Genomic DNA, 12077 nt, shown 5'->3' with positions numbered 1-12077 from the left:
TCCTTGCCTTCTTCCACCAAGCTAGGGTGCTCCAGGAGCCCAGGAACTGGGTGTTCTCACTCCTGGCCTGAATTAATGACCCTTGGAAGTGTTCCCGTGTGAGCAAGGAGGGGAATCTGCCCTCACAACTCTCAGCAGAGCTGAATTTTTGGGAAGAGTGATTTGAGCCCAACCTCAGTTTGGCCACGAAGGAGTTAAGGAGGAAACTATTTTGCTGGAGGACAAAGCCAGATTTATGACTCAGGGTTGTTTTGGGCTCCCCCTTTTCACCTCCAGCATCTCTCAGGCTCCTTCCAGCTGGTAATGATCACTTCCCCCAGCTCTGCAACAGGGAAAAAAAGATTGAAAGTGCTCAGGACCAAACACTTGTTGAAAAACTCTTCCTTCCACCCCCACAAACCTCATCCTTTCCTCTGGGCTCACTGCACTTGCATCATCCACAGCCAGGAAGGAGCAAAGGGCTCCTTGCCTGGGGATCCTGGAGCTGTCTGCCTTGAGGTCAGACAAAACCCTTTGTCCTTAGGGGACAGAATCAGCTGCCCTGTGTTTTCCAGCTCTGTTCTCACTAAACAGGAGACATCTCCCATCTCACCCTGCAAAGGCATAGGATGGGCCAAGAAGACAACGTAGGAAAATGAGGGATGTGGTTGCTCAACCCCCAACCCCTTGTAGATGGGGGCCATCTACAACCTGGCAGCCCACTAGCAGGGTGTTCAGAGCTGCCAAGCTTTTTCTAAAAATGTTGTTTAAATCTTTTTCTTCCAACCTCCTTGGGTGTCCTATTGACAGACTCCTGCCTACCAACACAGAAGTGCAGCTCAGTGGAGGAAACTCTGCCAACAAAAGGACCCAGGGAAGATGCAATTAAACAGCAAGTCACTCTCCACACCCACCACAAGATAAATCCCCCATTCCAATTACCCAACATATCTTTGAACAAAGAAAACCTTCAAAAAATGGGCTACAAAGTGGCAGTCCCATTGCAAGTCCACCAGGACCAGCAGCACGTGGTCCACGGAAGGTCATAGAATTGGCTGGGTTGGAAGGGACCTCAGAGCTCCTCAAGTCCAACCCTTGATCCACTCCCCCCGTGGTTCCCAGCCCATGGCACTGAGTGCCACATCCAGGCTCTTTTGAAATAGCTCCAGGGATGGAGAATCCACCCCTTCCCTGGGCAGCCCATTCCAATGTCTGATCCCCCTCTCCATCAAGAAATTCTTTCTAATGTCCAACCTAAACCTCCCCTGGCACAACTTGAGACCTCTTGTGCCCTCTTGTCTTGCTGAGAGTTGCCTGGGAAAAGAGACCAACCCCCCCCTGGCTCCAACCTCCTTTCAGGGACTTGGAGAGAGTGATGAGGTCTCCCCTGAGCCTCCTCTTCTCCAGCCTCAACACCCCCAGCTCCCTCAGCCCTTCCTCACAGCATTTCTGCTGGATCCCTTCACCAGCCCAGTTGCCTCCTTTGGACCTGCTCCAGCACCTCAATCTCCTTCCTGAGCTGAGGGGCCCAGAACTGGACACAGGACTCAAGCTGTGGCCTCACCAGAGCTGAGCACAGGGGCAGAATCCCTTCCCTGGACCTGCTGGCCACGCTGTTCCTGAGCCAGGCCAGGATGCCATTGGCCTTCTTGGCTACCTGGGCACACTGCTGGCTCATGTTCAGCTTCTTGTCAATCCAGACTCCCAGGTCCCTCTCTGTCTGGCTGCTCTCCAACCACTCTGTGCCCAGCCTGGAGCTCCCCATGGGGTTGCTGTGGCCAAAGTGCAGGACCCGGCACTTGTTGAACCTCATCCCGATGGAATCAGCCCAACTCTCCAGTCTGTCCAGGTCCCTCTGCATCCTGCATTCTGAGCTGCATTCCCAAAGCTCTTCCCTTGCTCCTACCTGGGTATCCACCACAGCTTTGCTCTGGACTCCAAGTGGCATGGCCCAGAGCCAGCAGCACTGCCCACATCCTGCATTAGCAATGTCCCCAAGGACTGGAAGGTGAGGCCACACTGATGCAAACTGGCAAACAAAACATTATTTCTCTTCAAAGTGACTGCGGTTTACAAGGGGAGGCAATTCCTACGGGAAGTCACAGGTAGTTCATCTCCAGATGTTGCTGAGCAGATGTTGCTGGGTGTCTTTCCAGCTAAAAGCAGCTGCTTTAGCCAAAATGCAGATTTCTGAGCATGTACAGAGGTTACTCACTGAAACAAAAACTGCTGAAGAACGGAAGACCAAATGTTCCTTGCTGGCTTTTCTCTCTCTGCTTTATCCGGGTGTATCTCTGCTCTCATCTAAGAGCTAAAAGCTTCACTGGGTCAAAGGTGAAACAATCATTTGTGTTCTGAATTACATTAAGCACTGATTTTTGTCAGTGATTTGCAGGGGGGCTGAATCTGGACACCTGAACACAGAGGGTTAACCATGTGTGAATGCACGTGGGGATGAACTGTCCCCCGTCCAAAAACTTGGAGTGGATTTAGCCTGGAAAAAACCCTGATAGTTTAAGGGCTGTTTGTTCTCAATGAGTAAACCCACAGCAATGTGGCCAGGTGGCCAAGAAGAGACCACCAGCATCCTGGCTTGTATCAGCACTGGTGTGGCCACCAGCACTGGTGTAGGGCTTGGCCCTGGTGCTTGGGCCTGGGGAGGATGCACCTCAAATCCTGGGGTCAGTTTTGGGTCCCTCCTGCCAAGAAGGACATTGAGGGGCTGGAGTGTGTCCAGAGAAGGGGAATGGAGCTGGGGAAGGGTCTGGAGCAGAAATCTGAGCAGGAGCAGCTGAGGGAGCTGGGGGTGTTCAGCCTGGAAAAAATGAGGCTGATCCTTCTGGATCTCTGCGACTCCCTGAGAAGAGGTTGTAGTGATGGGGTTCAGTCTCTTCTCCCAAGGAACAAGAGGAAACAGCCCCAAGTTGTGCCAGGGGAGGTTTAGATTAGATATAAGGAGAAAATTCTCCACCGGAAGAGTTGTCAGGTCCTGGAACAGGCTGCCCATGGAGGTGGTTGAATCAGCATCCTTGGAGGTGTTTAAAAGCCATGAAGAGGTGGTGCTGAGGGACATGGATAACTACCCAGTAGAGGTAGGTTAGTGGTTGAGGTTTATCATTTTAAAGGTCTTTTCTAACCAGAATGATTCTATGATTCTATTAGACATCTTTTTGCAAGCATTAAGTATGACCCATGCTCCCCGATGACATCTCCTTCTCCTCTGTGGAATGGGAAAAAGCATCCCCCTCCACCTACAAGGCTCCTGATCCCTTCTGTAAAGCACTCTGAAAGCTGCAGATGAAGGTGCTAACAGCTGCCTATTACTGCAAAAACCACAAGAAAAAAAAATAATCTTTCATTTAAAAGATTGCATTTGCAATCAGCCAGCATTTGGAGGCCGTTTCCATTCACGGTGATCTTTATCACATTTGCTTTATTCTCTCTGGTTTTTTTCCCTCCCAAACATTGCTCCTTTCTTCCTTAACCCCAAGAAGACAGCACAGGGAGAGACACAGCTGGCCAGTGTACAGCTGCAGAGTTCAGATATTGTTTTTTTTTCCTGGGAAGGATGGGGTTAACAGGAGGGCTGGGGCATCCTTGGACACCCCATCTCCTGCTGGAGCCAGCCGGGCGTGATGGCCAGGAGCTCCCTTTCCCTTGGATAACTCCCGCTGGGGACACCTCTGGAGTTCCTCATTCCTTGCAGAGCTGAGTCACCCTTTGCAAACAGGAGCTGCAGGATGAAAGGACAGCCCTGCACTGTCAACACTTTAATAACCTTGTGCTGGTGACAAGTTGTGCCTGGCAAGAGGGTTGCACGCAAATCGTGGCACCAGCCAGCCTGGCCCTTCTGCTCAACACAGACAGTGAGGTCAGGTGGGACCAGGACATACGTCTGAAGGCATCCTGGCACAGGCAGGAGAAACAAGCTCAGAGCAAAGCTGATGGCAGCAGCATCTCCCACCAGGACTGGCAAACTTAGGAGGTCAGAGAGATGCAGGACGAGCAGGGACAGGGGTGGGAGAAAAGCAAAAGGACAGGGCAGAAGGACAGACCCAAAAGCAGCTGAAAGGAGAAGGCTGTAACATGTCACCAGGCAGGCAGCCTTGGACAAAAGAACAGAGAGGAACTGATGATCACCAGTGTGGGTCCAGCTCATCCCAAGCCACTCATGGTTTGGGGAGAATTGGGGGGCTCAGTTTTGGGTACCCCAGGTGCTATTCAAGCACACATTATGTTAGGCTTCTTCAGCCTCTCAGCACCTGAAGGAGCTACAGAAAAGTTGGGGAGGGATTTTTCACAAGGGCATGGAGTGACAGGGTGAAGAGGAATGATTTCCAACTGGAAAAGGGGAGATTTAGAATAGATATGAGGGAGAAAATCGTTGCTGTGAGGATGGCGAGACGCTGAAACAGGTTGCCCAGAGAAGCTGTGGCTGTCCCATCCCTTCCAACTCAAACCATTCTGATTCTGTCTTTGTTCCCCAGGCCATAACAGGGTTAAAACCCCTTGTAGCTCAGCAGAAGAAAGGTGAGTTAATAGGCTTGGCCAATGCTCAGCCCCTGGAGACATACCCCAGCACCCTGCCCATGACCCTCGTTAATAATTGCAAGGAGCAGCACAGGGCACCAGCACCAACAAAGCACTCCTGATCTCACTCAGGAGCCCTGGAGCTTCCCAAAACAAACCTTTCTGGCAGCAGGAACCTTTTCCAGGGCTCTCCTGGGTTTCTACACAGCAGCCAAAGCCAGGATTGAGTAGCACAAGGGTGTGGGGCTGGCATCATCTAACGAGGTCTGTGTTCAATCACAGCGTGGCTCTCACAGAGGTTTTCAAGCACAGGACAAACACATCCTAAGGAAATGCAGGGCTGCAGATGTAGAACAGAGCCACCTCTATCTGTGAAGACACCCAGACCTTCTGTGTCCCAACAGAGCTGTCACCCCACATGTGCATCCTTCTGAACACTGACCACCAACCCCATGAGGTACGAGGAGTGCTGGGGTCTTCTCAGCATCCATTTTAATAACTGTTTGTATAAAGAATTTTTAAAAAATAATTTTAAAAAGATGATGCTCTCTCTGCAGGAGTGGGCTGAAGACACATTTCTATTATTTATTCAGGGCTTCTAATGGAATGTCTGGACCAGCTTCTTTTAAATCCTGTCACACTGACTCCACTGGAAGCCTTGCACCATATCAACACCCTGGCAGTGGTTTTCTTGCCAGCTGGGCAAAAACATTGGAGTCTAAAGACTGACCTGTACCTCTGTGACATGGCTAGAGGAGAGGACAGAAGAGTCACAGAGCATTGCTTGACGTAGCCCAGGAAGCTTTTTTTTTTTTTTTTGGGGTGACAGGGATGCCTGGTTAAGAGGTTTGGGTAAGCGGAAAATTCATTCAGAAAACTCATCATTAGCACAGATAAATTGCAGCACATCTCCATGCAAATGCTCTGCCTTCAGTAGCTTCTGCAGCCTCTGGGATAATTAAAGCAATTGAACTTCAAAAGATGCAGAGCTGCGTGCCCAAGGAGCAGAAGAGATAACGGGGCTGCAGCTGCTCTGGAGGAGACTGAGTCAAGGGAGATGGATCCTACAGGACCAGAGAACAGGATCATGGAACCCCAAATCATCAAGTCCCAACCCTGCTGACACAGGCAGGGACACCTCCCACCAGGCCAGGTCACTCCAAGTCCCCTTCACCCTGGACTTCAAACTTCCAGGGATGGGGCAGCCACAGCTTCTCCAGGGAACTTTGGCCAGGGTCCCACCACCCTCACACTGAAGAATTTCTTCCTAATATGTCATCAAAATCTCCCCTCTTCCAGTCTAAAGCCATTGAATCCAAGTCACAAACATGAGCAGTGAGCTCAAACCCCTGCTCCTCTCACTGCAAATCCAACCTCCAGTTTGGGGGCAAAATCCCAAATCCCTGCTCCTCTGAGATCATCCACTGCCCTGTGGCACTCACACTCCTGGGGCTGCTCCTAAGGGACATCCCCCAGAGGGACTACAGGCATCATGAGCAGCAAACCCCCTACAAAGACACCATAAAGAAGCAACCATCCACTTAAATCTAAAGATCTCTTCCTGAGGAGGATCTTCCCTCTTTTGAAGCTCTCTTGCTCTGCCACTGCCCAGCACAGCTGGTGCTTGCTCCTGCCATCACTCCTGGCAGCAGGATCCATCACCTTTGCTCTTACTCCAACAAAAATATCTGGTACTGGTCCTGTGTCTGTCTGGAAACTCTGCCCAAAGCTGAAGCAGGCACCAGCTCAGCTGCAGGAGGTGGCTCAGGGCACGTTATCACAGCAGGGTTAACGTGGAGCAGGAGAACACAGAGCAAGGCTGGATGGAGGACAGCAGCTCCAGGCTGGGAATGAAGCCTCTGCACCCTCTCCCAGCAAGGAAAACCTTGCTCCTTATCTCTGTAGACCTCCTTATCTCTGTAGACACCCTCATGCTGCACAAACGTTGTGCAGTTTGCACTGCAGCTTTTACCAATGCAAGACCAGAGACCTCACCTCCCTTCACCACCCTGGAGCAATCCTTACACAGTGTTTACACATGCTCAGACAACTGGTAGGACCAGCTCTGCAAGGCTTTCAGAGCAGCAACCTTGCAAAAACTTTGTGGGAAGCTCTTGCTTACCAAGGTGTGGCTTGCAAAAAAAAAATAAACCAACCCAACTCCAAAGCCTGAGCAACAACCTGGGGCTCTTCCTCCCTCTCTAAAGAGTCACTGGGGGAAATGGTGGAGAAGGTCAGGATGGAGTCAACCATCAACCAGACCCATCTGCATCTTTTTTCTTTATAGAGGGACTGGGGGCAATGGTGGAGAAGGTCAGGATGGGGTCAACCATCAACCAGACCCATCTGCATCTTTTTTCTTTATAGAGGGACTGGGGGCAATGGTGGAGAAGGTCAGGATGGGGTCAACCATCAACCAGACCCATCTGCACCTTTCTTCTTCATGAAGGGACTGGGGACAGTGGTGGAACAGATCAGGATGGAGTCAACCATCAACCAGACCCATCTGCATCTTTCTTCTTCATGGAGGGACTGGGAGCAAAGGTGGAGAAGGTCAGGATGGAGTCAAGCATCAACCAGAGCCATCTGCATCTTTTTTCTTCATGGGGGAAATGGTGGAGAAGGTCAGGATGGAGTCAACCAGAGCTACCTGCATCCTGCACAAAGGAGCAGGGAACCTTCAACAAGTAGGAACACAATGTAAGGTGGGATGCAGGGTGCTCACTGCAAGGGTGGGATGTGTTTTCTCACCCAGGGAATACAACTCTAGGAATTATCTAGAGATCTAACAAAAAAGCCCAAACCCAGCAATTAGAAATAAAACACGGAGAGGGCTAAGGAATTAATCTTGATTTAAGTGAAGGCCAGGCAGGAGCAGAGCTGGAGCCTGTCCTTTTTCACCCAGGCATCAGACAAACCTGCTGCCTGTCATGTTGTAACTCAATTAAAAGAAATTTTCCTGATGGTAAAACCTTAGCCCTGCTGCAATCTTGCCTGATCACTTAAGGCCAGGTTATGGGATAAACCTTGAATTAATAAAGCAGGGGTGAGGATGATGAAATAAACCATGGAGATTATTTGTCCCACGAGCTAAAGGAGATCCCTGTGTGGTTGGGAGAAGCAGCCCCCTCCCAGGCATCATTTCAGAGCTCCCTGCTGAGGTTTCCATCCTCCCAGGGACAGGCAGGGCTAAGGGTGTCAGGGAACTGACAGTTCCCTTTCTCCATAACCTACATCCATGACTGTTTGGAACCTCAGGACACGGGAGATCAGAGATGATGCTCAGCTGGGTGATGGGAGGACTAAAATTGGTCATTTTTGGACAAGGGCAAAGCAAGGGGCGGGGAGAGCTTTTCTGTGCTGGAGGAGTCTTTTAAGGTAAAATGCATCAAAATGTTATTGAATTGGGATGTACTCCTTGGAGCACATGAAAGCTGCCTGCGGGATGCACGAGCTGGAGGGGATGAGGAGCTCAGCCCAAGCTCCTCTGAAGGGCTGGATCAGGCCCAAAGGAGTGAGTTTGCTGACCTACATGCTGCAAACCCCTTCAGGCTCCCAGCACGGCTTTGCAGGGGTATCATCTGTCAAGATCCAGCACAGGAAGATCCCCAAAGCCCAAAAATCTGCAGTATTGGCTGAAAACTGATGGCCTTGTGCAGAAAGGCGAAAGCTGTTGAAGCCTCCCTGGTCCCAGAACTGGAAGGACTTTTTTTTTTCCAGAGGGTGTGAAAAACTCAATGGCAACCAGTCCTCCTTCCACCACGACCTCAAGAAGTTACCCTTACACTGAGGCACCAGAATGAGGGCATCTCCAACACCATGAGCTAATTTAGCAAGAACATCCCAGGGATGAAAAAGCTCCACAGTGCAAAGGGAAGAGCTGAGAGCAGGGGAAGGGTTAATGCTGGAGCCAGAGAGATGCTCCACTAGTGAAAGAAAAAGAGCTCCCACGAAGCCAGTGGGGCTGTCTCCCTTTTCTGCAGCCCAGAGCCTGGCCCTTTCTCCCTGGGTAATCAAGTGGAAGTGAGCAGAGATGGATTAATTGCCACACCTCATTCTCTAGCCCTGGCACTGCCCCTGGGCCAGGAGATGGAGGGACACCTAAACAGGTCACTTGGAGCCTTTGCACTCCATGGGCAGCTCAGAAGAGCAAGAAGATAGCAGGAAATAGGAAGATAGCAGCAAATAAATGGTACCCAAATATGGTCCATGGGCAAATGATGATGGATGCCTCTCTATGGGCTGAAACCTTCCTGCAGGTATGGAAGAACTTTCAGCTCCAGACATCTGCAGATAAAGGAGGTGACATCTCTAGAAAGGATGGAGGGAGGGAGTGTCTCTCATCCCAGCCTTCAAGGCAGAGCTGCATCCTTCTCCTTTACCAGATAATAACTTGCTGCTGCCCTGCTTGGAGTAAGTGTTATGAGAAGGGTCTTGGCACCTCTGGATGAGCCCAAATGATTTGGTAATGAATGCACAAGCATGAACAGATTTAGAGGCTGCACCCGTTCTTAGTCTCATCATATCCCAGCACAAATGCTGCCTAAATCTCCTCTTGGGATCAGATCCAAAGCCTTCTTAAAGCATCGATGCTTTGTTATTAATCTGTGCAGCAACCAGGGAAGGAAGAGCTGGATTAGACTTTTATTATTTTTTTTATTTTTTTTTTTTTTCTGAGGCAAAATCAAAGAGAAAAATTAGCTTGGTGACATGGCTGGGCTTTATCTGCCTGGTCTGGTGGAGAGACCCACTCAGCCAACACAGCCCTTCCCAAAGGAGATATCAGGACAAGGGGTCTGGATAAGGGAATCCTGGCTTCCTACCTCGACAAGCCCCAAACCCTCTTAATAACACAGGCAAGCACCCCTTAAGAGAGGTGATGTGCCCTAATTAACACTCCCCACCCTCCTCTGATGAGATGCAGATGCAGAGCCTCCCAAGCTAATGAATTCACACCAATTTGTCCCCCTCACCAAGGCAAACCAGCTCTTCAGCCTCCCTGGTTGTTCACCCCTTGGATGTATTTATAGGCAGCAAGCACATCCTCTCTCTGCCTTTGTTTTCCTGGGCTTTTATAGCCTCCAGGATAAAAGCTCTCCATCCCTCTGCTCAGCCTGGGAGCCCTGTTTTCCTGCACCTGCTCCAGGCTGAGTTAATCCCTCTCAAGCACCAGATCTCCCAGCCTGGTCCTTCCACATTAACTCTTCCCTACCCTCATTGCACCCACACCCTTTGCCTGGTTCCCTTCTCCTTTTTGCCACCCACCCCACGACACCCACGGCCAAAACAGCCCCCACCCTGCTTCAGCCCCCAAACGTAGCACAAAATCCAGACAGCACCTGGTGAATGTCCTAGGGGACATCCCCACCCTCCTGCAACTCATCCTTGAAGGCAGCTGCTTCCCTCTGGCTGAGCATCTCACCCACCCCACAGGGATGGTGCTGCCTTGGGTTTGCAGGTAAATATTGGCATGGAAAATGAGAATGAGCTCTGGTCTTCCTTTTAAAGGATTTTAACAGATCTAAGCTCTCCTGCATGGGGTTAATGTGGTGTCCTTTGCCATCTCCCCTAGGGCTCAGCAGAAGTCTTCTCTGCTGATGCACTTCCCCATGCACCAAGTGTATAAAACCCCACCAAGTCCAGATAAAGGAGACCTGAAGCAGCAGCTTTTGCCTAAAAATGAGATCAAATTTACAGGTGAGTCCAACACAGCCCCTGGGTTTCCACCTCCCTCAATCCTGGGGGCTTTATGGTGCTCATGGTGGTTGTCCACGTGCACCCATCACCAGCTGAAAGGGGTCCCTTGAACAGACCCCACAGCAGCAGAGCAGGGATTTTGTGGGGCTGATGGCTTAAGGCATTTCTTGCCAGAACAGGGAAGGACTGGAAGGGCTGGTGGCAGAGTCTGGGTCATGTCACTTTGCTCCCTTTTTGATGTGTCACCCCTTTGTGGACAGGATCCTGGCCTCAGTGTGTCACCCGGGGTGTCCCATGGCCATGGCAAAAGGGGGTTGATTCCTACTCTGAGCAGGGCTGGCTACAACAACCCCCACTGCCTTCCTCAAAACCTGCTTTGCAGGTTTTTTTCCCCACTGCTGATCCTTGATCCTCAAACTCTTGCTGCCAGTGAGGAAGCTTTTCCCAACCAATTCCTGGCACAAGGCTCCTTCCTGGCAGAGCCCCAGGGGCTGGGAGCCAACCCCCACCCCCACAGCAATGTTTGTACACACACACACACACACCCTGCAGAGGTTGTGTGTGTGTGGGGGGGTTTAGATCCTCACATCGAGCTCCCAAAGGGTGGAGATTCCTTGGAAGAGCATCCTTCAGTCTCTCTTGTGTTCTACAATACCTGAGCCCCAGCTGATGGGTGTAAAAGAGCCATGGGAAGCAGCCCATGTTCCTGGGAAGGGCAGAGAGGGAATGGCTGAGCAGCAAGACAGATGTCCCTGTAGAAAGATGTCACACTGAGCAGGACCTAACTGGTGAGCACCCAGAGCAGCCCCCAGCTCCTCCAGCCATGCTTGGCTCTGCTGCTTTTCCTCTTCCCCAGTTCTGGCAGCTCCAAGGATGCTCCCAACAGGTGATGCCTGCATCCCTAAGCTTGGCCTTTCTCAGTTCACTACTGAGCAGCACGACCCCAAAAAGGTTCCCTGCATCTGCCTTGGGCTGCCCACCACCTACGTGGAGAGTCTGGGGTGGGAGATGCAGCTGCAGGGCCCCTGTGTTGCCCTCACTTCAGTATAACCCCAGTTCAGCACGACTGGACACCAGTTTGAGACTGGGAAGAGGATCCAAACCATCTAAGATGTGAGAATGGATGGATAGATGGATGGATGGATGGATGGATGGATGGATGGATGGATGGAGAGGTAAGGCTCCCCAGGGAAAGTCTGCAGCATGGTCCTCTCTGGATGCAGCAAGAAAAGCAGCTGATATTTTCACAGCATCCTCCACTACCCCTTGTGCTTGCTGCCCTCCTTTCACCTCCATTTGCCATGTCTGCCCTCACTCCCCACCAAGTTTGGGAGCATCAGGCAGCATCCAGACAGAAATGTGATTAAATCAGTAACACAGAATTGGTAATAAATCCCAGCATCACACGTGGGTGGATCTGCAGCAGCTTGGGCTCACCAGGGCAGAAAGCAAAGGACAGAGGACCAGAGCTACTTCTGATGGGACAACCACTGCTAGAAAGCACCAGGCTGGTTTCTCAGCTCCAAAGTAACATTTTTCAGGGCAGAAAGAAAGGGGGGTTGCCTCCCACCCGCTAGGAAACAAAAATTCCCGTTTCATATTCCTGGCTGGAAATCATGAAAATCCATCAGCCTCCTGTGCCCAGCAGCAGCCTGGGCTGCCCTGGGGGTAGGAGCTCTCTCTTGCTTCATTTCCATCCGACTTACTAAAAGCCCTTGGGTTTGTCCCAAAAAACCGGAACAAAGAAGAAAACTGAAACCTCCGATTGATTTCTTTTTTTTTTTTTCCTCCAGTGTAGAAATCCTGCTCTCCAGCCAGCTCCGAGGCCTCCTTGCTGAAAGTTTCTGTCCAGCTTGGGCTCCCCCAGCCCA

At 51.0% G+C, this 12077-nt stretch overlaps 1 protein-coding gene across 2 annotated transcripts in view; it reads right to left on the bottom strand.

Annotated features, from left to right (window-relative positions):
- CAPN5 (calpain 5) overlaps window positions 1-12077 on the bottom strand; it is a 65659-nt gene that overhangs the window by 53033 nt on the left and 549 nt on the right. The window lies entirely within an intron of this gene.

Source organism: Heliangelus exortis, chromosome 1 (genome assembly GCF_036169615.1).
Source record: "Heliangelus exortis chromosome 1, bHelExo1.hap1, whole genome shotgun sequence".
In the NCBI taxonomy this organism is placed as follows: Eukaryota; Metazoa; Chordata; class Aves; order Apodiformes; family Trochilidae; genus Heliangelus; species Heliangelus exortis.
This window is presented reverse-complemented; position numbering and strand designations above follow the sequence as displayed.